Consider the following 26,090-nt stretch of genomic DNA (forward strand, 5'->3'; position numbering starts at 1 on the left):
CAAATGGCATATTCTAAATTGTATTCCTAACCCTAAACCTAATTCGGGTTACTTAAGGTCACTGTTGGCATTGTAAAGGCAAATTTTTTATGGAATTTGGGAGAAGGTACTATGCGAAGGGTTTTCTCTAGAATTTGATAACATTGTAAGCCCATAGGGCATGTTGTGTAGTCTATTTTTGTTGTACTTAATGTAATAGCATATCATTTCTAATAATAATATTCCCCCTTTCCTATTGTGTTCATTTTTGTCTTGGATCATCACTACTTGAGAGGTATAGCTCATTGTTTCTCTTGGGTACATTATATTTATGCTTGCCTTTCATGGATATGGATCTTGAGCTATAGTATATGAATTAGTTCTGGAGGGTTCAATTGAGAGATGGTAGCATTGGTTATCTCCATTTTCATATGTTTTTATGTTGGTTAAGTTTGGGAGATGGTTTTATATCGGGCATATTCTTTGGATTAGGAATGTTTTATGACTTTGATCTTCTTTTGAGAGGCTTACATCCATGATTATTTATATGGTATGGTTTGGGTGTTGTTGGGACTTCTTGGTTGGGGTTTTATGGAGAAGATCATACTTGCATAGTTTACATCTAGAGGTGTGTGTAGAAGGACATGATATAGGTTATGATTTGCATAGTTTCTCTTTTCTCTTGGTTATCTTCTTGGGTGTTCGGTGTTTCTTACATTGATTTTGAAATTGGTTAGAGATTGTGATCACTGGTTTGTGCTCATGTATGTCATGTGAGAGATTACATGGTTATTCCTTTATCTCTTTCCTTTATTGGTTACGAAGAGCTTGGGAGATTGTTGGAGATTTTTCATGAGAGTTGTTCTTGCAAGTTATTGGTTTATGTGTTGTGGATGTCCTTGAGACTACATGGACTCACTTCTTTGAGATGTTGTGAGTGGATGGGTTATAGATTTGATATTATATTTTTGCAATGAGAGCTTCTTGGTATATATGCGGTAGGTATTTCTCTTGAGGCTTGTGATTGCAGGTTACAAATTGGATATGTTGATGATGTGAGATTCACTTGGTATACCTTTGGAGGTATGGATAGTTGGATGGGTTGGCACTTGTTGTGGGTGTTAGTTCAACTATGGATATTTTGACAACTATGGATACATGTGATTATCTTTGGATCAAAATTTTGTGCTTGGCATTTTAGTTGGTACATAATTTTATGATCTTCTAATGTGACATGTTGGGTGGTATTCTCTTTAGATGACTTCTATATATGTCCGGTGGTAGTGGCATAATAGGAGGTGAGATCATTCATGTTTTAGATGCTAGATACTTTGATTTTGTTGTGGGTACCAAGATAGTGCACATGGTGTACTTTGATCCATAATGGTGGATGTGCTAGGAGGGATTATTCCCTTGTTCATTTATGTGGCTACATATTGACCCTATGCAATGTATGCAACAAGTGGGAGATTGTTAAGGTAATGGGTGTTGTACACATTGCATAATATTGTTATATTTTATTATTTTAATTTATTTTGTAATGTTGCACCTAGATGGATGTGCAACATGTAAAGATTCTCATTATATATACTTGATGAGTTGTATTGTAACATTGTGATAATATTTCATGTAATTATTTAATATTGGGGAAAAGAATTAAATTTCAAATATTAAATGTGGGGTCAATGGGTTAGGTAGCACATGGTTTATGTAATACCACTTGGTAGTTTTGTGGGACTTGTTACTAAATAAATAGCCACAAGGGTAGTTGTAGAAGTAAGTGAGAACAAGAGGGGATTTTTGAAGGCTTCCATGGTTGTATTGTAATGGTGATTTTTGCTAAATAATACATGGTGATGGATGCTTTTGGAGCCTAGGTTTTTCCCTCAATGAGGGTTTCCCAGGGTATATCTTGTGTCACAATTCTTTGTGGGTATGTTGTCTATTCTCTTGCATGTGGTTCTTAATTGCATATTTATTTCAAATCTAGTATGGATTATTTGGAAACTGTTATATTGTTTGTTGCAAGTTTCCTCACACCCTAGTTAAATTTAAATTTAATGCACTATCAATAAATTCATCAAGAACCTAACTAGTTCTAATCAAAGTTTACCCAAACAACTTATTGTGTCTTAGTTGAGCAAAAGGGTCTCCATTGATGGCATTTTTATTTGAAGGGTTGTCATGCAACACCCAACCAAGATATATATATATATATATATATATATATATATATATATATATATATATTAAAGAATATTATGCATGACTAATTTCAAAGAATACGAAACTATCAAAATATGATTCTTATTTTGATTGAAATCACAATCATCAACAAAATGTTATTAATTTTCTTGAAAATACACTTAACCATTTACAATTATATGCTTGCATATGAATTTTGCTATTAGGAAAATACCATATGACTCCATAAATTAATTCATTTCATTTAGTTTCTCTCTATTTTAATTGGGAAAAAAATATTAAAAAATACACATTCAAAAAAATTAGGAGATTTAGATGCTTACAACATGGAATTTTCCTTTAAACCAAGTATTCTTTTACATGGATTTTACTTCAATTACCATAAAAATATAACTAGTATTTTTTATTTTTGTAGAATTAGTAATTCCTTAAAGATAGACTTATATTACAATTTAATGTGTTGTGTTGGTTGTAAGGACATGGACACAAAATTGTTGATTTTTCAAAGGAAAACACAATGTCATCAACATACATTTTTTTTTAATACATATCCATCAACACAATATTATTGATAAATATGAAAAATACTTTATAACGTTAACAATATTGAAATGAAGCTTTGTACTATTTGTGTAACCAAACACGATATTTAATCTTTATAAAGAAAAATTAGGACTCTCCCAAAAAATACAAAGCCATCAACATCAAATTATTAATTTATTTGAAATCACAACCATCAACATAATGTTATTATTTTTCTAGAAAATACATTTAGCCATTAATAACAATTCAAGGGATCCATGTGAATGGTATAATAAGGAAATTATGATATGACTCCATAATTTTGTTCCATTCATTTCATTTTCACCAATTAAAATAAAAAATAAAGAAGATATGAACTCAACATCATTTAGATGCTTACAATGAGCATTTTTCTTTAAACCAAATGCTCTTTGACATGAATTTTACTTTCACTATGAGAAAAAATAACTAGTATTTTTAAACCAGCTTTTGGTAACATTAATAATTCCTTAAAAATAGACATGTATTCGTAACACAAAAAACGTTGATTTTTCAAAAGGAAAATACAAATCTATCAACAAAACATTATTGATTAACATAAAAAATACTTTTAAACATTAACAATATTGACATGAAACGTTGTTTTATATATGTGGTCCCCACACAACCAACCAAGATTATATTTTTCTAAAGGGAAATTACAAGGCCATCAACATAAGATTACTAATTTGCTTGATATCAGTATCACCAACAAAATGTCATTATTTTTCTAGAAAATACATTTAAGCATTTACAATCATATAGTTTCAAATGAGATTTGAAATGAATTGTACAATAAGGAAAATGCTGTATGACTTCATCATTTTGTTCTTTATATTTCATTTTTGTCTATTTGAAATAAAGAACAAAACATACTTTTAAAATATTATATATTTTAAAAAAGGATGATTCCTTAAAAATAAATAATAAAATTAAATATTTTATGAGATTACTAATTCAACAAATTATTCTTAAAAATTAGCAATTTATCAAAATAAACTAAACAAGTGCATAAAACTCTACCCTACAATATTTATTAAAAGAGTACAAAATCATATAAAATGACAATTAAAAAATAATAATAACCACAACAATGCAAAACCCTCACTATAAAATTATTATGATTATGAAAGAACCGTCAACAATTCTATAATTCCAAATGGTATCTTTGACCACACTAATTTTGACGTCAAGAATTGCATCATTCTAAAAGATAATATGCATGTGGTCCCACAAGCAACCGACCATAAAGAATATATATAGTGGAACGACCCAGCTGATGGGAGACTAGTCTAAGCGGATTGAATTTTATTTCGTCTTCCGTATAGGATACTCTCGCTGGGCAATAGTTTAGCATTTCATTTGACTTAATAGTCTTTTTAAACAATTAGATTTTTTATTTTTTTCGACGGATTGAAGTTGTTTATTTTTTATTTCCTATTGGATTAGTATATTAGTATTTTTTGTTTTGAATTAGTGTTTACTAGATTTCATGTTCCCATTGATAAGATTGCCGTCGAATAAGCATCCATATATAGTAAGATACGAAAAAGATAGGGCACGATTATGAATGGAGTTGAAGTATGTGGGATATGTCGAGGAAAAAGTGTAAGCAGTAAGATTGAATGTTTGAGTATTTAGTATCATTGAATTCTTATCTTTTATGATTTTTTAATTATTGATTAATTGGGGTTTGATTCTATTAATAAAATTAAACATAATTTTGTGTATAGGGTTTATGTATTAAAGATATCAAAATATTGTTAATCTTTGACTATAAATAAAAGGGTGTTATAAATTAACAAAACTTCTTATTGTTTCCATTGTCAACCTTCTATAATTAGATTAAATTCATCACTTTATTTGGAAAGATCTTGTCTCTTCCTTATATGAATAATAGACATATATTGTTGGCCTAACCTTTTTTATGCAATAATTAGTTACTATTAGAAGGCAAGGAGAAATTCAAATTTAACACAAGGTGTGTAGTTTTTATATCTCTTATCCTCAAGTATCACAAACCTAAGAGTTTAATATGTAGTTAGTTATTTTATGAATGCTATACTTCTAGCTTGAGTTTCCTTTTGACAAAGAAACGAATCATGTTTGTATTAAGCAGGCATGTGGATCAGTTAGTTTCCTTAAAATGAGGTACATGAATGTATTTGTAGTGTAGTATCAATAAATGTAAATGTTGATAGTGCTAATGTAATTGTAATCAATTGAAGAAGAGAAAAAGTAAATGTTGAAAGCGTTGAGCCATATACTGTAGGCTCTTGCTTGAGCCAAAGAGAAGCACTCTTATCACTTTATTTTCTCTTGATCTTTATTTAATTTGGACTTTTCTCAACATAGCATAACAATATAGATTCTATGAGAACAAAAATAGTATAAAGATGACATCAACTCAATTGACGATGCAATGAAGGAAGAAGGCTTCAATTTATATATTTTCAATGGAAGTGTAAGATTTGGATATGGAGATAGCCACCTAAGATATAGGGTCCTAACGGAGAGTCCACTAATAAGAAAAGATCCATATGTCAAGAATAAATTACATTCTCATTAAGAAAGAAACAAAATATATGAATGTGCAAAGGAGACTCCTTGATTAAATACACCAAGCTGATACATAGAAAGGCATAAGAATATGATAACTATTAAAATCATACAACATGATAAATAAGGGTGAATGCACCAAGTTGTGGTGCCAAAAAGATGACACCTTTTTTATTTTTCAAAATTTTGTATAGTGTGCACATGTTATGTGGATTCATATAGCACGTGCGCACTATAGCGCGTACGCGCTATGTGAAATCACATAAAATCCTAGCAACCCACAACCTATTCTATTTTCAGTCATTTGTTTTGTTGGTTTTTCCTTCTCTACTCACAACAGTGCAAACACATTCTATAGAAGGTGAAATTTTTTCTCTCTTACTAAAAAAGCCCCTCATCACCAAGGATCAAGATTGAGTTCATTGAGTACATGTCTTCTAACCTTGTTTTTGCATTATTTTGTATGTTTTAGCATTATTTGGTATGTTTTTTTAGTTTTTCTTAAAGTTTGTTTAGTTTTTTTAAATGCAATTGGTTTCTAATCAGGAATGTGAATAATCAACCATCAAACCCTACACCATCAAATGATCCAAATCCCTAGCTTGACCAACAATATCCTCCACAAAATCAAAATGAAAACCCTTGTAAGAAAGAGAAAGAGCTTCCTTGACCTCCTCCTAGTGCCCAAGACAATATAATGAATGAAATAGAAAGAGGGAAAACTCAATTAGAAGCAATCATTGGTGGGTAAAAAAGTTACAGGAAAACTAATCATATGAGAGCACAATTGACATCCTCCCTTGAGTCCATTGTGAGGTAGGTAGCTTCTGTCAGTGGTCAGTTGTATATTGTTTGTATCTCTAACTATTGTTGTTTATTAGTGTCAAACACTTAGTCATTTACTAGGCAAAGTCAGATAGTCATCACTGTGACCAAGCTACTCTATATAGGTCGATTCATGTACATAAGTATGTGTGTATCGAGCTCTATAGGATCCGAGTAAGTGTGTGGTCATTGAGTATTTTCTATACAAGCCAAGCTCAACACCTACTGAGTAGTTTCAAGCATATAAGTGTTGAGTTACATAGTATGTGTCGATCATAATACATATTGAGCATCAAAAGTGTCGAGTATCAGAAAACAATAACTATCGAGCAATGCAGAGTATATATGAATGTTAGAAATGATACAGATTTTGAGGTAAACTATGCATCTTAAATGTATGCTTTCAAAGAAATGAACACAATGAACAAAAAACTTCTTAGTTTCATTCTGATTCTCGTCTCGTATCTCTATAATTTGCAATATTTTGTTGTTTAGGGACAAATAACTTAAACCCTTCTGCATCCCCTTAAGATTGCATGTCTTGTATGTTTTCCTATTGGAACAAAGAGCCAAGTAAATGCTTGATATATATAATAGGGTTGTAGGTTATTTGAGAAGGATATTTCATGAGAATGAGATCTTTATGAACAGTGATGTTTGATTCACAAAGTGATTGTATAGATCTGGTATCTTGATGTATGGAATATGTCATTGGTATTATAGATGTATGCTTGTGATTTATGGAATTGCCTAATAAATAAGGCACTGATAAGCTATAGGATCAACGTGTTTCTTACTATTTCATATTTGGGATCTATTGAAATCAAATTTATAATCATTCATTTCCCTTTCTATTTAAGAGTTGAAAAGGATGCCCTCACTCAGCTTGTGGATTTCATAGAATTTGTAATTTTCTACTACGTATCTTTGTCATTGCATGAGTATAGGAGAAATAAGGGTTTTATCTACTTTGTTAGATTCAAATGTATGCTTTGGAAAATGGTACCATATAATTGAATCTATAGGTCTACATGCCTAGGTTTTGTAGAGCCTGAAGTAGAAGAAGGGTCTAGCCTTATAGTTGGCCCAATGTCTGAAAGGGTATGTTGTAGATGAGAAGTAACTTTCCCTAGATGTATTCTATTCTCATTGGGATATTTTAAATGTGATGTTTTAAAACACCAATAGAAGGAACATTTAATATTTTAAGATGTTTTTAAAGAGAATTTAATGTGTTTATAATGTGTATCATTGATCCCTATATTTTGTGATCAATGATTTAGATGAAGAGGCAAAATATGGAAGCATCTAGAAAACTCTTTAAATAACTCTTTAATTGAGAATATTTTGACCTAGATCGTATGATGAGGAGTGTAAGGAGAAAATATCAAAGGAAGAGAGAGTATGAAGTTAAAAAGTGATGTGATTAGTGTGACAAACAAGGAGTGATACATGAGTGAAGGATCAAGATCAGATTAGAAGTCAATGAAAGTGTATTGTTATCTTTTAGCAGTGTAAGTGACCTAATTAGAGCATTGAAGGGGAAGAATTTTTTTATCAAATTGGAAGAGAGGATCTATTAGCAAGGAAAAGACTCAAGATCATCTTTTAGTTAGGTACTAAATTATTTCTAGTCAACTTGAATAAGGGTAAACCTCTTAACGGAGTGGTCTTAACAGATCTTTGTAAATCTCCTAACATAGTCCTTACTTTATTGTAAGTGTTAAATCATATAACAAGGTGAGACCTAGTAGTCTCAAACTCTTTTAACAGGGCATACCTCTCATAGGGTAGATCATATATTATGATCAAACATTGTAACCGTAATAGGTTAACCTTATTGTTGCTATAGTGAATATTTGTCTGTGTCATCCCTACCCCAGTTTTACCTTAACATCGGAGGGTTTCTGGGTAAAAAATATTGTGCTATGCATTTAATTTCATGTATATGATAGTTTAGATTTACATGGTAGAACAAGTTTACTTTTGTAATTTCTACATGCACAAGATAACTGGTGAATGTGTGAATGAATTGTTCAAAAGAAAAAGTCTTTAAAATTCTAATTCACCCACCCCCCCACCCCCCACCCACCCACCCCTCGAGTATCTTGTTATCATTTTTATACTTCCATCAATCCATAATTGGTATCAGAGATTTGTTTCTATGAGGTAATATTAATTTCTTGGAGATTAAATCTTGGAGATGGAGCTTTAAGCAAGACAAGGTTATTGACAATCAAGTGTTTGACATCTGACTCATACTGCAAAAACTTGATAAAGAAAGACAACATTTAAAGAAATCCCTAAAAAGAAGAAAATAATTAGCTATTTAGGATAATAAAAAATTCCTACAAAGAAGTTGAGACTAAAGGACTATCTAAATCAATCAACGCAAATGACAAAGCATTTGCAGATTTACTTGAAAAGAACAAACTCTTGAATGAAGAAATAAGAGGACTGAAAAGACAACATGAAACCCAATCAATAAGATTATGTGAGGTGACCGAACAAAGAAGAAAGCTGAAAAAGATAGGATTATCAATGAGGAAGACAAAAGAGTAATGGCTACCTGACTTGAAGAAAGGATAGCGGATGTGCAAAAGCTCACAAATGCTCAATTGGACATGATGAAGCAACCAATTTATACAAATTAAGAATTGAATCACGAGGGCATGGAAATAGAGAATCTCAAATCATTGAAGGACATATTGAAGAATGAACTGAAAACTAAGAAAGAACCTATGGAGAGATTCAACAAACCAAAAGAAGCAATGAAATACTTTGAAGAACTTATGAATTCATCTAGCAATACTGATGGCTCAAGAAATTCATACACTAAACAACGAGAATCATCCAGGAATGGAGAATTGAGGAATGAAAAGTCAAAGGACAAGCTAGCATGCTATCACTATGGAAAACTTGGTCATACTACAAACATGGTATGCAAAATACAAAATGATAAACCTAAATTTATAGGTTACTATTTTTACTACAAGAAACAAGGGCATCAAATACATGAGTGTAAGTCAAGAATGAGGAATGCATCTACTACACCTAGATTTAAACAATATTTCTATAACTATCAAAACTATGGGAATAGAGCATATGAATGATGATCATGGACAAAACCTTATTGGATAAATTAGAGGAAGAGTTATGCACCTAATAATCCATGTTCCAAATGTCACAAGTTTGGACATATAAACAAGAATTGCAAGACTTAAGTACATTCAACAGATCAAACAAAAGACAAAGGTGTAGTTAAAGTAGATATTGAAAAAGTAAAGAAGGAGATGAATCAAAAATGGTAAAAAGAAAGAAGAAGATGGAAATAGTGGAGCAAATGAAGTTGAGGTGACCCAATCCAATGGAGAAGGTCATCATGACATCTCAAACTAAGTAAGAAAGGTATGTATGGAACTGTATATTTTATTGATATATCATACATCAATGCCTTACAAGAAATGTTCCAAAGTTCATATTTGCCTATATGAAGATGCATAAGAACATATTTATGAAGGGTTGTTGAACATCAATAGAATTTTCTATGTTGACCAAGCATTGCAACATGGACTGAGCACTTAAGAAGAAAACTAGTATAGATGTCAAGTGATATGGAAGAGACGGAGATGAAAAGTAAAGACCTAGTTCAAAGAAACAAAAGTTGATCAAGATGGCTAGCTTCTAGATACCTATGTACACAACATTAATGAAGATGCTAAATCAGTCAGAAGAAGGTATATATAAAAATTTGAAGACATTATCTCACACCTTGCATACAAATTTCAAGAGCACAGAGAAATTTGGATGAGAAGCTTGAACAAGTTAAGCTCTAAATTGTGCCCAATAATTCAAAGGAGAAAATACTTGAAACCCTAACATAGAAAATGGTGGCTTCATCTATGGCAAGAATGAGCCAAGAGGTTAGTAAAATCCAATTGGTGAAGAGTGACAATTGTCCTCCACTAAAGTTTTGTGCTATTCCTGAAATTTCAAAGTACGGAGATTCAATGGGTGTGTTATCCTCAATACCACCCAAATACTATAAGGATTTGTTATATGTGTAAGATTAGAGAAGTGGGATATTATGAGATAAGAGAAGCATATGAGAAGTTATGTAATGAAGGAATCTTGAAGGATGAATTTAAAGTTGTTGAAAGAAAAGGCTTAAGTCATGCCCTAGAATTTCAAAAGAATTTAAAGATCAAATGGATTAAAAGTTATTTAAGTAGAATCCATGATATGAAGTTTTAGTTATAGAATGGACCCATAGAGATCATGAAGAAAATGATTCACAAAGTTATAGGCTATCCAACCCTAGAGAAGGAGAAAACTATGTGATGTCTAAGTCGAGAGGAAGTTGAGTAAGATATATGTGCTGAGTGGAATGGATGAGGTTTGTCCATTAAAAATATTTCTGATCCACTAATTGAATTTTCTATGAGGTTTATAACTCACAAACTTTACCAGTCAAGAAGATTGAATAGTTTGTCATGTGTGACAGTGGATCAAGCATGGAAGATAGTGATGAAAGATCATGAATATGATCTTGCTAATCTTCATATATTGCAATTAGTAGAGAATATGTTATCTATTAGAAAAAAAAAAAATCAATGTGTAAGTTTGGATCCCTCATTATATGTATTTTGTTTTACATCCAAAAATATTTTCCTAGTATTGGTGATATTGTTTGGGAATAGAACAAATGACTGAAGATAGATAAGCGAATACATTGCTCAATTAGGAGAAAATTTTGAGAATGTCATGTATGCTTATTTTGAGGAATTCAAGAAAAGAATGAAGATGAGGATGAGAATACCCAAAGAATTGGTTACGTGGCATTACAATGACATATGTTTTCATGTAGATATAGATCATACATTTGTACAGGGAGTAAAGCCAAGGAAGACCTGGTTACAATGTTTTGATTATGAAATTTATAGTAATTCATTAAATTCAAACATTGTGGCACTAGTGAAAGAAAAATGAGATACCGAGGCTAAATCCTTTGGAAAATCTGAGGAAGACTGATGCAGGAACATCTTGCATTAGAAAATAAAGGGGGTAATTTATTCTAGAGGATAGAGAAAGTGTCAAAAATTAGAGGAATAATAATAATAAATAAATAAGGGAAAAAGGAGAAAAAAGGAATTTCTATTTTTGAGGTGCATAGGTGGTGTAAATAGAAAATAAATAAAAATAGTTGTCATTCCATTTATCAAGGTGTGTAGGTGGAATTCTAGAAGTTTGTGGACAATTCCTTAAATTGTGCATTTAATATTTATTGGGCCACATGGTGGTGCTTAGTTGTGGGAATTAAATATTTTTTGTAAGGTATTTTTATTTACCTTTTATCCCACATTGGTTGTGTTTGTAACATCTTGGGCGGCAAGTGCCTATTTAAGAAAGGCATATGAGAATTTCTAGTGAAGCTTCAGGGTGTGATCTCTTCTTAGTAGAAGCTTGAAGAGAAAGAGGAAGCTAAAGGGTGAGTTTTCTTGAGTTTGTAGATAGAGCATTGAATGTGAGGTAGTTTATAACAAGATTGTGGTAGAGTTGTGAGTGTGTGAACAGAGCACCAAATGTGAGACTATTTACACTTGGATCTTGGAGAAAGTTGCAGAAGAGCTAGTGGCTACAATTTAGAAACATGGAGGTTTCTTGTTGGCTTATGAGCACAAGATGAGATCTTGTTCAAGAAGATTGATCTGTTAGTGATTTGTTATAGAGGCTTTATGAATATCTTGGAAGATGGCTTTGAGAGAATTGGACCCTAGGATGATTACAAGTCTCCATGATATAGTGAAGAGGAGGATTAATGAGACAATAGCTTGGGTGGATGTAGTTGTGAATGTTACTTTTTCCAAAAGAGTTGATGAACTAAAGAAGGAAGTTATATGCTACTGGAGTTGGAGTACATTAATTTGAAAGAGATTTGTTTGACTAGTTAGGAGACTTGTTTGAGAGAGAAGATGGCATAGCAAGGTCGAGGTGGAAGAGTTTAGTTTTGTTGATCAGTTTGTGGAGTCTGATATAGAACGTATAGAGAAACTAAAAGTCGTTGTTGAGGATATTCCTAACCTTGTTAATGTTATGATGGAGATTGATTTTCATGATTAGTTGGCTAAGTTTGATATGGAGATTGCAGAGCACTCGGTCTTTGATGATCTAGTTATTGTTGGTGGTGACTTGTATGTTGTAGAGCATCTCATTGTGAGCAATGAAACTGCTAGTGTTGAGAGTTTGGAATGTGTTGATGGAGACCTAAATATTGTTGATGATATGAAGTTTGTTCCTACTAGTGTGGATTCACTAGTTGTTGATATTGATGAGGGTTTGTTGATGAAGTATTATGTTTTGTTTTGTTTCTTGGGAGTGAGCATGCTGATTGGATGAATGATATTCTGGTGTTTGACAGAGTGATGCAAATATGGATGATTTGCATGTTGGTTTTCTTGTCCCTGTTGAGGTGGAAACCTTTGGTGAAGATGAAGATGGTTGTAGATCTTTCGTTTGGCATCAAAGTGTGGGGCACACCATTTTATTTACCTGGGGAGTCTATTGCAAGAGCATCTTACATTAGAAAATAAAGGGATTAATATTTTTTTTGTTTTTTTCAAAAAATTTGAAATTTAAAAATTATTCTGGAGGAGAGATAAAGTGACAAAAATTCATCAAAGAACATCAAGGCTTGAGGGGCTTGAACATCTGGCAATGCACCAAGATTCATCAAAGAATCAATATACACAGCCATAGTCATCACCATGCCATTAAGTTCCTTATTCTCTCTGCTATCCTTCTCAGATTGAGTTAACATATGTTTGGCAAAAAATTTGAAAAAGTGATTACCAGTGCTTCTATTAATGGTCCCTAATTCGACTAAGGTGACTTTGAAATCTTCATTATTAATCTCCCTAGACTCTATTTTCTACTTGTAAGTGGCTATTTCAGCTGTTATCCTTCCAGTCACTAGGTCTTTGGTTAGATGGGTATCCATTTTCAATTTCTTAACCTTTGAACCCCGAAAAACATATTTAGTTACAATTTCCTTCACAGGTGTTCAAACTAGCCGTAGGTTTATTTTCTTGCTGATTGTATTAGATAACCAAGAAGGGATAGCAGGGCTTATAGAGATTTCTTGAGGATCTCTAGTGAGACTCATGAACCTTGGCTGATCCACCTTAAGGGCCTCTATGAATTGGAAATCACCATCAACACCATCTGAAAAGTTGAGACCATCATTTGAATCTTGCCCCTAAGTTGACATCTTTCCTTTTTAAACTTTGTGTTGCTTAAGGGCCTCATATTTATCTTGAGACCTAGTCCTAGGAGCTATGGTTTTTATATGGATGGGTGTTCTCTTTTGTTTACCTTGAGCCAACTCACTACCTGCAATAGGAGATGAAAGTGGGATGTCAGATTATGATGGTTTAGAAAAAGAAACCACCCCTAAAGATGGTTCATTGACAACTGTCTTATTCTATTTCTTTAGCCAATCATCTGTGTAAGTAAATATAAATCTAGCTCTTAGATTTATATCTTCTTCTTCATCCTAATTCCAATCTACTACCAATGACTTTGATTCATTGGATTCTTCCTAGCCTAGTTCAACCATATCTGAGCCATCTTTAATCACCCCCTCTATTTTGAACTTCAACTTTAGGGAATTGATTTTCTACAATGTTAACCTTGAATGGTCTCTTCTCAAAACCTCCTCTTCATATTTACAATCTTGCCATAGATCTTCTAAATATGGAGTTGCTAATGGGTGACCTACAAGACCAAGAATTTGAACTACATATCCTTTACTATCAAAATTTCTTCTACCATGATAAGAACCAAACTTAAATCCAAGAAAATTGCTTCCAATAATAGAAGCATTAATCATACAATTATAGACTAGAGAACCCAATTTAATTGGGAAGGCTATCACCCAATCCTCCTGTGGTAAGTTATCCTTAATGAAAGAGAATAGTTTCCTACAAATGTCAACCAAAAAAAAGCAATCCAAAGCATATCATAGGATTTTTTTATTTTCCTCTTCAAATCTACCTATTCTCAAGTAAGCGAACTTGGGAAACTATATGAAATAACTTTTGTATTGTTGAATCAACCTTTGAGCTTCGGAAGACAACTTGGGCATTGGTGCTTTCTTCAAGGTTGTATGCATATTTCCAATTAACACATCATGAACCTTACTAAAATTCTCTAGTACCTTATCTTTTTGTAGCAAAGGGAAATATTGGTACACTATTTTTTTTCATTCCAGAATCTATGAGGAAGAGGGGTAAGGTCACAAACATAGGCAATGCAATAAGTCAAATAGGAAGCCATATAAAAATTTTCCCTAGATTCCTTGGCATGCTTAAGTTGCATCTTTAGTGGACTAGCGATAATATATGACCAGTCCATCCATTGTTCTCCCTTCAAAATAATTTCTATATATTTGTACATCCATTCTTCAAAGAGAAAAATATTAGCAAAACCTTTGACTCTATGCAATAACACCACAAGGTTGTGAATATGAGGTTTAAGGTGATCCTTAGTGATAACTTTAGGTAACCTAGAACCTCCACCATACATGGTCTCAATCCATTTTCTAGCTAGGTTATTGTAGAATTAGTTTGAAGTTTCTTGATATTTAGCCAGGGCTTGAACAAGGGAGAATGCGGTAAAAGTGCTCTCTGGTAGATGCAATACGGAGGCAATAGTTCTCTCAAAATTGAGATCAATATTTCACCATCTTTGCTTACTATACTTTTGCTCCTAACATCATAATGGTCAATACACATTTGGAGCTACTCAGGACTTAGAAGAGATGGGGGAAAAGTTGCAGCTTCAATTAGTCCACTGGATAGAAATTCCATGCACCCATTCGATTTATCAGCATACACAAGGAAATTTTCTTGCAAATTCTCCAACTTAACACCCTTTAGGTTCGTATCACTTATGATAGGCCTTTTACATTCCATACTTGGAACATTGCCAATGAAATGTAAAATAGACTTCATCCTCAATCAAATAGCAATGCTTCAAACTGATTTTCTTTGAAAACATAGAGATTGCAGAACAAAAACAAGAATTTCTATGTTTCTCACCTATGATTTCTCGATAAACAATGATTTTCCCTTCCTTTCCTCTTTAACAACTTCTCCTTCAAACTTTCAATTCTTCACACGATAAACAAAAAGGGAAAGTTGAGCTTATTTTAAGAAGGAAAAGTACTTACATGTGAAAGTAAAACCTCATTATGAGGCATTTATGACAAATCACTCTTCATGAAGGTTTACATGTTCGAAAGCCTTATGAAATAATCATCTCATTTAATAATCTCCCTTATGGCTATATCAATAATGTTTTTCCTTATTATGACATCCAATCCCCTTTTTGGCTAAAGATTTTCTAGTTTTCCTCATAATAATGATCTTTCACATTGAGAATAAAAATGTCATTTTAATTATTACTTTTGGACATAGCAATCAATGCCTTGCAAAATGACGGTGTGTCATACATCATAATCCGCCTTCACCAAGAAACCTCTATCATTGAATGAATTTGAACTACTTTGAACCAAGGTTCAAATTAATTCAAAGTAATTCAAAAGAATACCTCACTGCTTTGGTGCGCATTTCCTACTGAAAAATTGTTAGCACAAAAAACCTTTTGTTGAACTACTTTGAACTACTTTGAACCAGAGTTCAAATTGGTTCAAAAGAAGAAACAATGACAAGGAGTTCTAGGGACTTTTGACAACACTTCAAGAGATGGTGAATAAGTGGGTGGTGAAAGAAAAACTTCAAGAGTTGGATGAGAAAAAAATTAATGGAAAAGTTTTAAACATGGCTACTCATTGGACAACAAACAATTTCCAAATAAAAAGTAGGCATGGAATAGTGGTTGTGACACTAAGGGCCAATAGGCCTTGAAGCTGATTTTGTAGCATGAATGTGAACCTTGAGATTGGCTATGGTGAGTAACTAATTTGATGATGAAAATGATGATAACTATGATGAATTTGAGGATATTTCTTTCCTAATGTATGGATTTTGTGAAAGTTAGCTATGCTATGGAAATATGTGGTTGTGAAAGTTCTTTGTTCTCTATAGAATGTTTCCATTTTAATGAGTTTATTTGATGAAAAAAATTGTGGATCATGGGATTTAATCTTGTTATATGCTTCATTTAGAAGCTAATGGAGTTTGAAATGACTTTCGATCAAAAAAACCCTTAAGGGTTTTGTTAGTTGTATAGGATGCTCTGCATCAGGAAGTGATAGATGGAGTCAAATCTATGGATGAGTCAAGAAAGATTAGTAGCAACTTGGATAAGTAGTTCATAAATTAGGAGCAATCAAGGGGAATTTATATGAGCTTGTATTTTATAGATGTTCACCCAAATGAATAGATACGAAGGATTGAGATGTAAGTGACCAATAGAAAGTGGTCCAAATCAGTTTAAAATTCATGAGTGTTGTCCCTATTTGTACCTCTACACTGAGGTTAACTTTCTTACCCAATGATGCTTTTTCTATACACATTGTCAAATCTTTGCAAGGCTATTTTTATAGTAAGTTATCATCTTAAATAATGAAATTTTGGAAAATCTAGATCATGGTTCATCCAATTCCCAAGTTTCTTCTACATTGTGCTCCAAGATTCTCTTTTGAGCCACATAGACTTCTAAGGTATCTGATTACAATATCATGTCCCTAGAAGTCATTAGCAGTTGACTGTATATGACAAAATTTAAAAAAATAATAAGAAATAAGGACTTGAATTCCCAATTACCATGGGAAATTTTGATAAATTGTGTCCATGCCTATAGGTGGCACAAAGGTTAGCCAATAAACTAAAGTTCTATCATTTGAAATTTCATATAAAATAATGGATTATAATCCTTAAAATAGAATTAGAGTGGTATGTAGCAGAAAGTACCAACACAAGATGCATCTTGAAGATTTTAGAGAAAATTCTATAGATGAGTATGAGATTAAGAGGAGGATGTTCTCTAAGTTGTCTCTTAAAATGCTCAAAACATGTAGGATCCTCCAAGTGTTGGATCAGGTAAGAGAAGATAAAAACATGATCTAGCTTGAACCTTAGAAAGAGAGGAAAATGATCATCTAGCCACATGATTGGTCTTCCCATGAAATAATAGATCATGATTTGATATCTAGATGAATTTTGAATTTCACAATATGGTGAGTTGAACATCAAGTCATTAGATTAAAGCCAGGTAATGTCCACTTGACCTATGACTTGATGGGACATAGAGATGCAAGATGATAGACCTAGGCAATCATCAAAGGTTAGAACAGAGATATAAGAGAATCCATTAGAAAATATAGGGTAGGAAAAAGGGAAGAATGTTCTCCATGATGTAGAATGGAGGAAAAGGTCAGACATGCCAAGTGAAAAACCTTACCTCTATAGAAGAAGAAAAAGTCAGATGTAGAAAATGATCCTTTCATAATAGAAGAGGTTGGAAGTTGGAGCCAACAAGAGAATATGGTTGCAGGAAGGTCATGTTCCTATGTTCGTACAATATGGGAAAAGTATAAATTCCTATCAAGAATTTGTCTAGTAAGAGAATCATGAGAAAGAACCTACTATAGAAGTAGAAATCAATGAAGAGATGGAATAGGGACAAGAATAGTTTCTAGTGTATGATTAGTATACAACCATTCCAAATTGGCTAAGATAAAGGATGCAAATAGAGCCCAAAGAAGAAATTGATCTTGCATTAGAATTACAAGAGATCCCAAACCAAAGAAATAAATCAACAAATAAAGCAAGGTAAATAGATTTTCCAAGATGATCGACGATGAATCAAGGTCAAAGACTCTGCATGTTGTAGTGTCTATGGTTGATAAAGCCAAAGATCAGACTATGCTAGAGGAATATAATGTAACAAAATTTGATCTAGGACATGTAACTAAGGAACAAGCAATAAAATAATTTGATGATTATGCCTGATAAATGAAGGAAACAATAAAGAAATTGGAAGAAAGAGCCAAGAAAGTGAAGAATGAGAACAAAGTTTTGTGTGGATATCTCTAGTCTCTATCTCATCCCATTAGGCAAGAAGACCAAGAGTTTTTCCCCTAAAATTCTGCCAAGGGAATTTGTAGAAGGTATTGACCAAATAAGGAAATTTTCCCAATGTGCAAAACAATGGGTTAAAGGCATTCAAAATGAGACAAGTAAATTTTTTGAGGACTTTATTCAATTGTAATGCAGGGCATTAGCTATTCTTTCTAGGATACAATGATTAATGTCACATGGGATGTGATAAGAATCTTTAAGATAATAAGACAATCCCACACTTGCAAGCTCTAATGGAGGCTTCTAGGAAAATGTTGCATGTTTCCTTGCCTATGAGGTTACAAGGTCAAGTTTGGGATGATAGAATATTTAATCAGAATTTCTAGTGTATTGCACAATTTCAACAACAAAAAATGATTTGGGGAACGAGTGCTTTCTTCATTTGAAAGCTTCTTTCAATTCTACAATTTCACAAATTTTAATCATGTCTATTAATGAAATTAGCTTATATTCATGGTCTTTTACTCATATTTAATGAAATTTCATATGTCTTTCTCAAGGCATAAATGTTGGTTACCTTAGTATTAGAGCCTATATAGACTTTACAATTTTGTTGTTTTTGCATCAGTTATAACTGAAAGTTCCTTCCACTAAACTGAAATAGGCATTTTGAAACAATGGTATTTAAAGATCCATAACAAAAAAAAAATCTATCATATGGGTACACAAATAAGGTATGTATTTAAAAACTATATTCTGAAGAAAACTTTTTTTATTTCTGAAGTTTTTTGTATATTCAATCTCTAAATGCCTCAAATTTTGACATCAGTTGACAAGAAATTTCAAAAATAGGAAAAACACTTCCACATTTTTGCTCAAAAGTGAGACCCAAATTCTTGCATTTACCCACTCATTTAAATCATCTACAATAGATCCATCTTCTATCATCTTCATATTAAATAAATGCTTCATGAGAAACACCTTATTTGAAGTGTAGCGCTTTTCATACAATTTTGTTAGGGTTTCAATCAACTCTTTCATCTTCTTCACTTTTTTAATGTTAAATGTTGCCGATGGTGATAGACATAACCAAATGCTTCCAAGTTGCTTTCTATCTAAATTCTCTCATTCTTCATTTTTCATAGTTCCATGGTTCAAGAATTTTTTCCTTCCAACGACTTCCATAAATCCTTCTGATAAAGATAGTCCTCCATTTGTATCTTCCATAACTAAAAATTTCTGCCCATTAAACTTGTCAACCCTTAGCTTACCCTCATCTATCATCGCTCCCACTTAATTGTGAGACCTTCCTACAAAGGATCGCAAAAAAAAAAATGACAATGATTTGTCTAAAAAAAATTGATGACCATTTGGCTTTGATACCACTTGTTAGGATAACAGTTATATATAAATATAAACAATATTAGAAAATAATAGGAAGAATTGATGAAAACCCTAGAAACACTATATGAGAAGCCCTCTGCTTCAAACAAGGTATTTCTCATGAAGCATTTATTCAATATGAAAATGGCAGAAGGTGGATTTGTTACAGAACATTTAAATGAGTTTAATACTATTACTAGTCAGTTATCTTCTATGGGTATCAATTTTGAAGAAGAAATTAGGGCTCTCTTGATTTTATGATCTTTTCCTAAAAGCTAGAATGACTTGCTAATGGTTGTGAGTAATTCTATTCCTAGATCTAGTACCCTAAAATATGATGATGTGATCAGTGTTATTTTGAGTGAGGAAACTCATAGGAAAACCTCAGGTGGATCTACATTAGGAAGTGCTTTGAATGCACAAAGTAGGGGCAGAACAAGTAAGAGAGGAAATAATTCTGGAAATCATGAGAAATCAAGAGGAAAGTCAAAGGGGAGGAGGTCTCAATTGAGAGGACCAAATGACTGCTAGTAATGTGGGAAACCAAGGCACAAAAAGAAAGATTGTTGGAATTGAAAAATAAATGAAGGAGATAAATCAGATGGAGACAAGGAGGCAAATGTGGTAAGTTACAAATTTGAAGAGGATGCTTTGCTTGTGTCTTTAGAAAGTGTTGATGATTCCTAGGTTGTAGATTTTGGTGCTTCATTTCATGCTACACGTCATAGAGATTATTTCATTGATTATGTCCAAGGGGATTTTGGGCTTGTTTATTTGGGGGATAATGAACCCTATCAAATTTTTGGAAAGGGAAAAATTAAGATTAAGTTGCAGAATGAGAATCATTGGCTACTACATGAGGTAAGACATGTTCCAAGGCCGAGTAGGAATTTAATTTCAATAGGGCAACTCCGTGATAAGGGTTGTGTAGTTACTTTTAATGACAAAAATTGGAAGGTTTCAAAAGGTTCCCTTGTAGTAGCAAAAGGTGTGAAATCAGGCACCTTATATCTTTGTATATGTCCTATTGTTCCTTCTACTTTAATTGTTTCAGAGAAAAATGAAAATTTAGGAACAATTGTTGCAGTTGAGCAGGGAGAACAAATAGCTATTGTAGATTTTGATACAGTGTTGTGGCACAATAGACTTGGGCACATGAGTGAGAAAGGTATGAGAGTAATTCATTCAAAGAAAGTTTTACAAGGTCTAAAATGTGTTAATATGGATTTCTGTGAAAGTTGTGTGTATGAAAAACAAAAGAGGGTGAGCTTTGCAAAGATTGGGAAAGAAAATAAAAGGGAGAAATTAGAGCTTGTGCGTACGAATGTATGGGGACTAGCTCAGGTATCTTCCCTTGGTGGCTCTCGTTACTAGGTTACATTTATTGATGATGCAACTAGAAAAGTATGGGTTTATTTCCTTACACAGAAATCTTATGTATTTCAAACTTTTAAGAAATGGAAATGCTTGGTTGAAAATGAGAATGGTAAAACATTTAAATGTCTCAGATCTGACAATGGTGGTGAGTATTGTAGTCATGAATTTGAAGATTATTGCTCAACTAATGGTATTAGTAGATAGAAAATTGTTCCAAGGACTTGACAAGAAAATGGAGTGGCTGAACGCATGAACAAGACTATAATGGAGTGCACAAGGAGCATGAGGTTGCATGATGGGTTGCCCTTACACATGTGGATGGAGGCTATCAATACTACTCTAAATTTGATTAATAGAGGTCCCTCTATTCCTTTGGGCTGTGATATTCTAGACCAAACATGGACTGGTAAGAAGGTGAGTTATTCTTTTCTCAAAACCTTCCATTGTGAAGGTTTTGCTCATATAGACTCTAAAAATATAACCAAGCTGGAAGCTAAGTCAAAGAAATGTGTATCTGTTGGATATGACATAAATGAGTTTGGTTATAGGCTTTGGGATTTTGAAAATCATAAAATTGTAAGAAGCAAGAATGTCATATTCAATGAGAAAGTGTTGTACAAAGATCTATTGCAGCAACATGAGAAGAAAAAAGATGATTATGTAGTGTTGGATGATACTCCAAAAGCTGATGGTCCAGCCATTCCTCATGATGTGTAAGAATCACAACAACAAATATCACACACACCAGTGAATGTTAGATGGTCAACAAGGAAAATTAGACCTCCACAAAGATTTTCTCCCTCTTTGTATTCTATTTTACTTACTAATGCTAGTGAACCTAAAAGTTATGATGAAGCTATGAAGGTGGATAATAAAATTCAGTGGGAGTCTATAATGAAAGATGAAATGGACTCTTTGCTGAAGAATAAGACATGGGATTTGTGCAAGTTTCCTGCAGGTCAAAAGGCTTTATAGAATAACTGGGTTTACAAGTTAAAAGAAGAGGATGGAGGTAAGAAAATATTTAAAGATAGGATAGTTGTAAATGGATTTGCATAGAAAAAGTGAATTGATTTTGATGAAATATTTTCTCTTGTTGTTAAAATAACTTCTATCCATATTCTTTTAAGTCTAGTCACCATTGAAGATTTGCATTTAGAGTAGCTGGATGTTAAAATAGCCTTCTTTCATGGTGATTTGGATGAAGAGATATATATGGCTCAGCCAAAGGGATTTGTGGTCATAGGTAAGGAGAACTTAGTGTGAAAATTGAAAAAAGTTTATATGGCTTGAAGCAAGCACCTCAAAAATGGTATCTGAAATTTGGCAGTTTTATGCATGAGCATGGTTATAGTAGGTGTCATTCAGATCATTGTGTCTACTTTAAGAGGTTGGATGATGATACCTATATTATTTTATGTTTATATGTTGTTGATATTCTTGTAGCTAGGTCTAACATGGATCACATTAAGGGGCTAAAAAACCAATTAGCAAATGCATTTACTATGAAGGATTTGGGGGCAGCAAAACAAATCCTTGGTATGAAGATTTGTAGAGATAGGAAAAATATAACATTGATGCTAAGGCTGATTATGTTGAGAAGGTGTTATAACATTTCTCTATGGAGAATGCTAAATCTATCAACACATCTTTACCTCATCATTTGAAATTGACTAAGGAGATGTGTCCCAAGACACAAGAAGAGGAGGATGAGATGTCCAAGGGACTCTATGCTTCAGCTATAGGAAGCTTGATGTATGCTATGGTATGTACTAGCCCAAATATTGTACATGCAATGGGAGTTGTTAGCAGGTATATGAGTCATCCAAAAATTGAGCATTGGAATGCAATCAAATGGATTCTCAGATATTTGAGAGGAACATCTAATAAGTGTTTACACTTTAGGGGCTTTAGTACTAGTTTACAGGGCTATGTTGGCTCTGAATTGGTAGGGGATATTGATACCAGGCAGAGTAATATAGGTTACATCTTTATTATTGGTAGGGTAGCCATGAGCTGGGTTTCTTGGTTACAAAAGGTTAATGCTTTATCCACTACAGAGGCAGCCAAGGAAATAATATGGCTTCAATTCTTCTTGCAAGAATTGGGACATCCTCAAAAGGATAATTATTTGTTCATAGATATCTAGAGTGCCATTCATCTTGCAAAGAACTCAGCTCTGCATTCAAAGACTAAACACATACAAATGTGGTACCATTTCATTTGGTTAGTGTTGGAGGATGGATAGTTAAAGCTAGAGATGATACATACCAATGACAATCTAACAGATATGTTGACAAAGGTAGTACCAAGGGAGAAGCTAAACTCCTCTTTAGGTTCAGTTGGTCTTCTAGACTAAATATGAATAAAAGAACAGTAGAGTCTAGGGTGGTTTGATCTAGTGGGAGTCCCATGTGGTAGCGGTATTGCTACAGGATTAGTCTCCAAGTGCGAGATTGTTGTTTAATGTGGAGCCTAATTAGTCCCTGTCTGGGAGATTGTTAGATTGTGGTAACTGATCAAGAAAGTACTATACATACTAACAAATAATTTGAGCCCTATTTTATTAGGATTTTGGGCCAACATGTAGTTATTAATTATAACCCTAAAGTGGTTTAAATACTTGTATAAAAGGGGTTAGGGTTAGGGATTATTTCATAAGGTGTGATGCAAAATTGGTTCTTGCAACAGTATTGAGCTATAAGGGATTATGAATTGTAATCAAGTTGTAATCACTAGATCTTAGAAATATTGGACTTGCTATTTGGTGGATGTAGCCCAGGGATTAGGTGAACCATGTTAAATCTTGGTGCCTTGTATTCTTTTTTGTGTGATCTATTATTTTCTATTATTGGTTATATTTTCATGTAATTGTTATTTCTGTCTATGGTTTAATCCTAATAGTTACAAAGGTTGGTTACACTAAGAAAGTTTATAAGAACAAGTTAAAAAAAGTTTGGTTGTCAAGCTTGATCGAGTGGATAGTAGGTGCCAAGAAAAGTTAGTGCAAGCCTATCAAAAAATCAGTTGGAGCTGAGTAAAAGTTTATTCTAGTTTATGCCAATCAAAAAAATGGATGCTAAATAAAGTTTAGTTCATATTGAGCACAAGTAAAATTCAGTTTTTGCTAAGTAATTTTATAGATGATGGCATGCAATGTAGTATGCATAAGCATGAGAAGGAAGTTAATTCTGAGTGGTTGCATTATTTGAAAGATCGTGAATTTGAATGATCTGAGCCGACAAGTTTGTTTTCTTAGGTTGTGAAATAGGTGGAAGATAAGATTGATGAGCTGGTGGCACAAAATTCAAGGTAAATCATTGTGTCATGTGTGTTGATGAATCTGTTATGTTTCATGTTTACATTTTTACAAGTTGATTTGATAGTAACCTACAAGTTTTAAGTGATTGCATAATCTTTAGAATGCATACATGATGAAAAATGTTTATGGGTTTGCTAAGCTATGAAAATTTTTATTTATACATCTAGACCTTAGATAACTGATTCACTCCTCTCCCTCTCATTTATTCTAAAATATTTCAATAGTTGGTATCAAACCCATCTGCTTAAGAGGACTAGTTGAAAGGTACTAGAAGGACAAAGATCAAGATGTCAAAAAGAGAAGTACCCAAAATTAATAGAGATAACTTTCATGCATGAAAAAGTTTGATGAAGTTACACCTTGGAGGACTTGAAGATAATGCACAATCTACCATTACTACTAAGCATGTTGATTCTATTGGAGCCCCAACTACTGAGGATATGAAAAAGAACAAAGAAAATAACTAGGAAATCCTAGAGATTGTCTCTTCCCTAAGCTATGCCAAATTTGATGATATCAAAGGTCTTGATAGTGCAAAGAAAATTTAGATACCTTAACCACCATCATGGAGGAGACACTAATATTCTAAGAGCCAAATCTGAAAGTTTTAGAGGTAAGTTTGATGCTACGAGAATGGAAGAAGGTGAAAAATATTGCTCAATATATTACAAGAATAAAAGAATTTGTTAATGCAATAAGCGAAGCTACTGGAAAAATGGATGGTGATACTGTACTAAGAAAAGTTTTAAGAACACTATTGCCCGTATATGCTATTAGAGTTTCTATAATTCAAGAACTAAGATGTATACTAGGGAAAATATATCACTTGAAGGTCTTGTAGGTAGACTCGCTACTTTTGAACTATCTAGCTTTGGTAATTACAAACATGAGCATATTGAATCTACTTTCAAAAATAAAGTGTCATTGAAGGAACTTGATGAGAAGAAGAAGAAGAAAAAGATAAAATATGTGTCTAGTGATAATGATACAATTGAGGAGGATGTAGAACAACTTGAAGCACTAATGACAAGAAGATTTAACAAAGGTAAAGGCAAGTTCAAAGGTAAATTACCTATCATTTTTTTCAATTACAATAAGGTTGGTCATATTGCTACTAGATGTCAAGAGAAGAACTATAGAGATGGTGACAAGTACAAAAGTAGGAGAGATGAAGATAGAAAGGACTACAAAGACAAAGGCAAAACATCATGCTACATTGTTGAAGAGGAAACAAAAGATGAATTTGATGAACATGATGATGAAGTGGTGTATGTTGCAATGAAGGACGAATTTGATGAAGATGATGCAACTGCACTTGTGACTTGTGTGAGCAAGAATGATAGATGGATCATTGACAATGGATGTTCACATCACATGACTGGAGAAAAAAGTAATTCCATTTCCCTAAATTGTTATGATGGAAATAGTGTAATATTTGGTAATGATGCACCATGTTTGATAAAAGAAAAAGATTATTGAAACTCATAAATAAGATCTTATGTGACAATGCTTACTATATTGAAGGACTTCACTATAATCTCTTGAGTGTGTCATAACTAAATAATTTTGGATGTAAGGTTGAGTTTGAAAATATGATTGCTAAGATATATAACACAAATGGAAAATTGATTAGAAAGGGTGATCAAACTAGGAGTAATCTATTCTATCTTGATATAGATGATGCTACTTGTCTAATTGTAAAATTTGATGATGTGTGGTTGTGGCACAAAAGGTTGTGTCATGTTAATTTTGATAGCCTAGTCAGTATCAATAACATGAGAAAAGTTAGAGGTTTTTATAAATTGAAGAAGCCTACTAATATAACATGCAAACAA

Source organism: Cupressus sempervirens, chromosome 3 (assembly GCF_028749045.1).
Source record: "Cupressus sempervirens isolate cs-2001-9-10 chromosome 3, ASM2874904v1, whole genome shotgun sequence".
Lineage (NCBI taxonomy): Eukaryota > Viridiplantae > Streptophyta > Pinopsida > Cupressales > Cupressaceae > Cupressus > Cupressus sempervirens.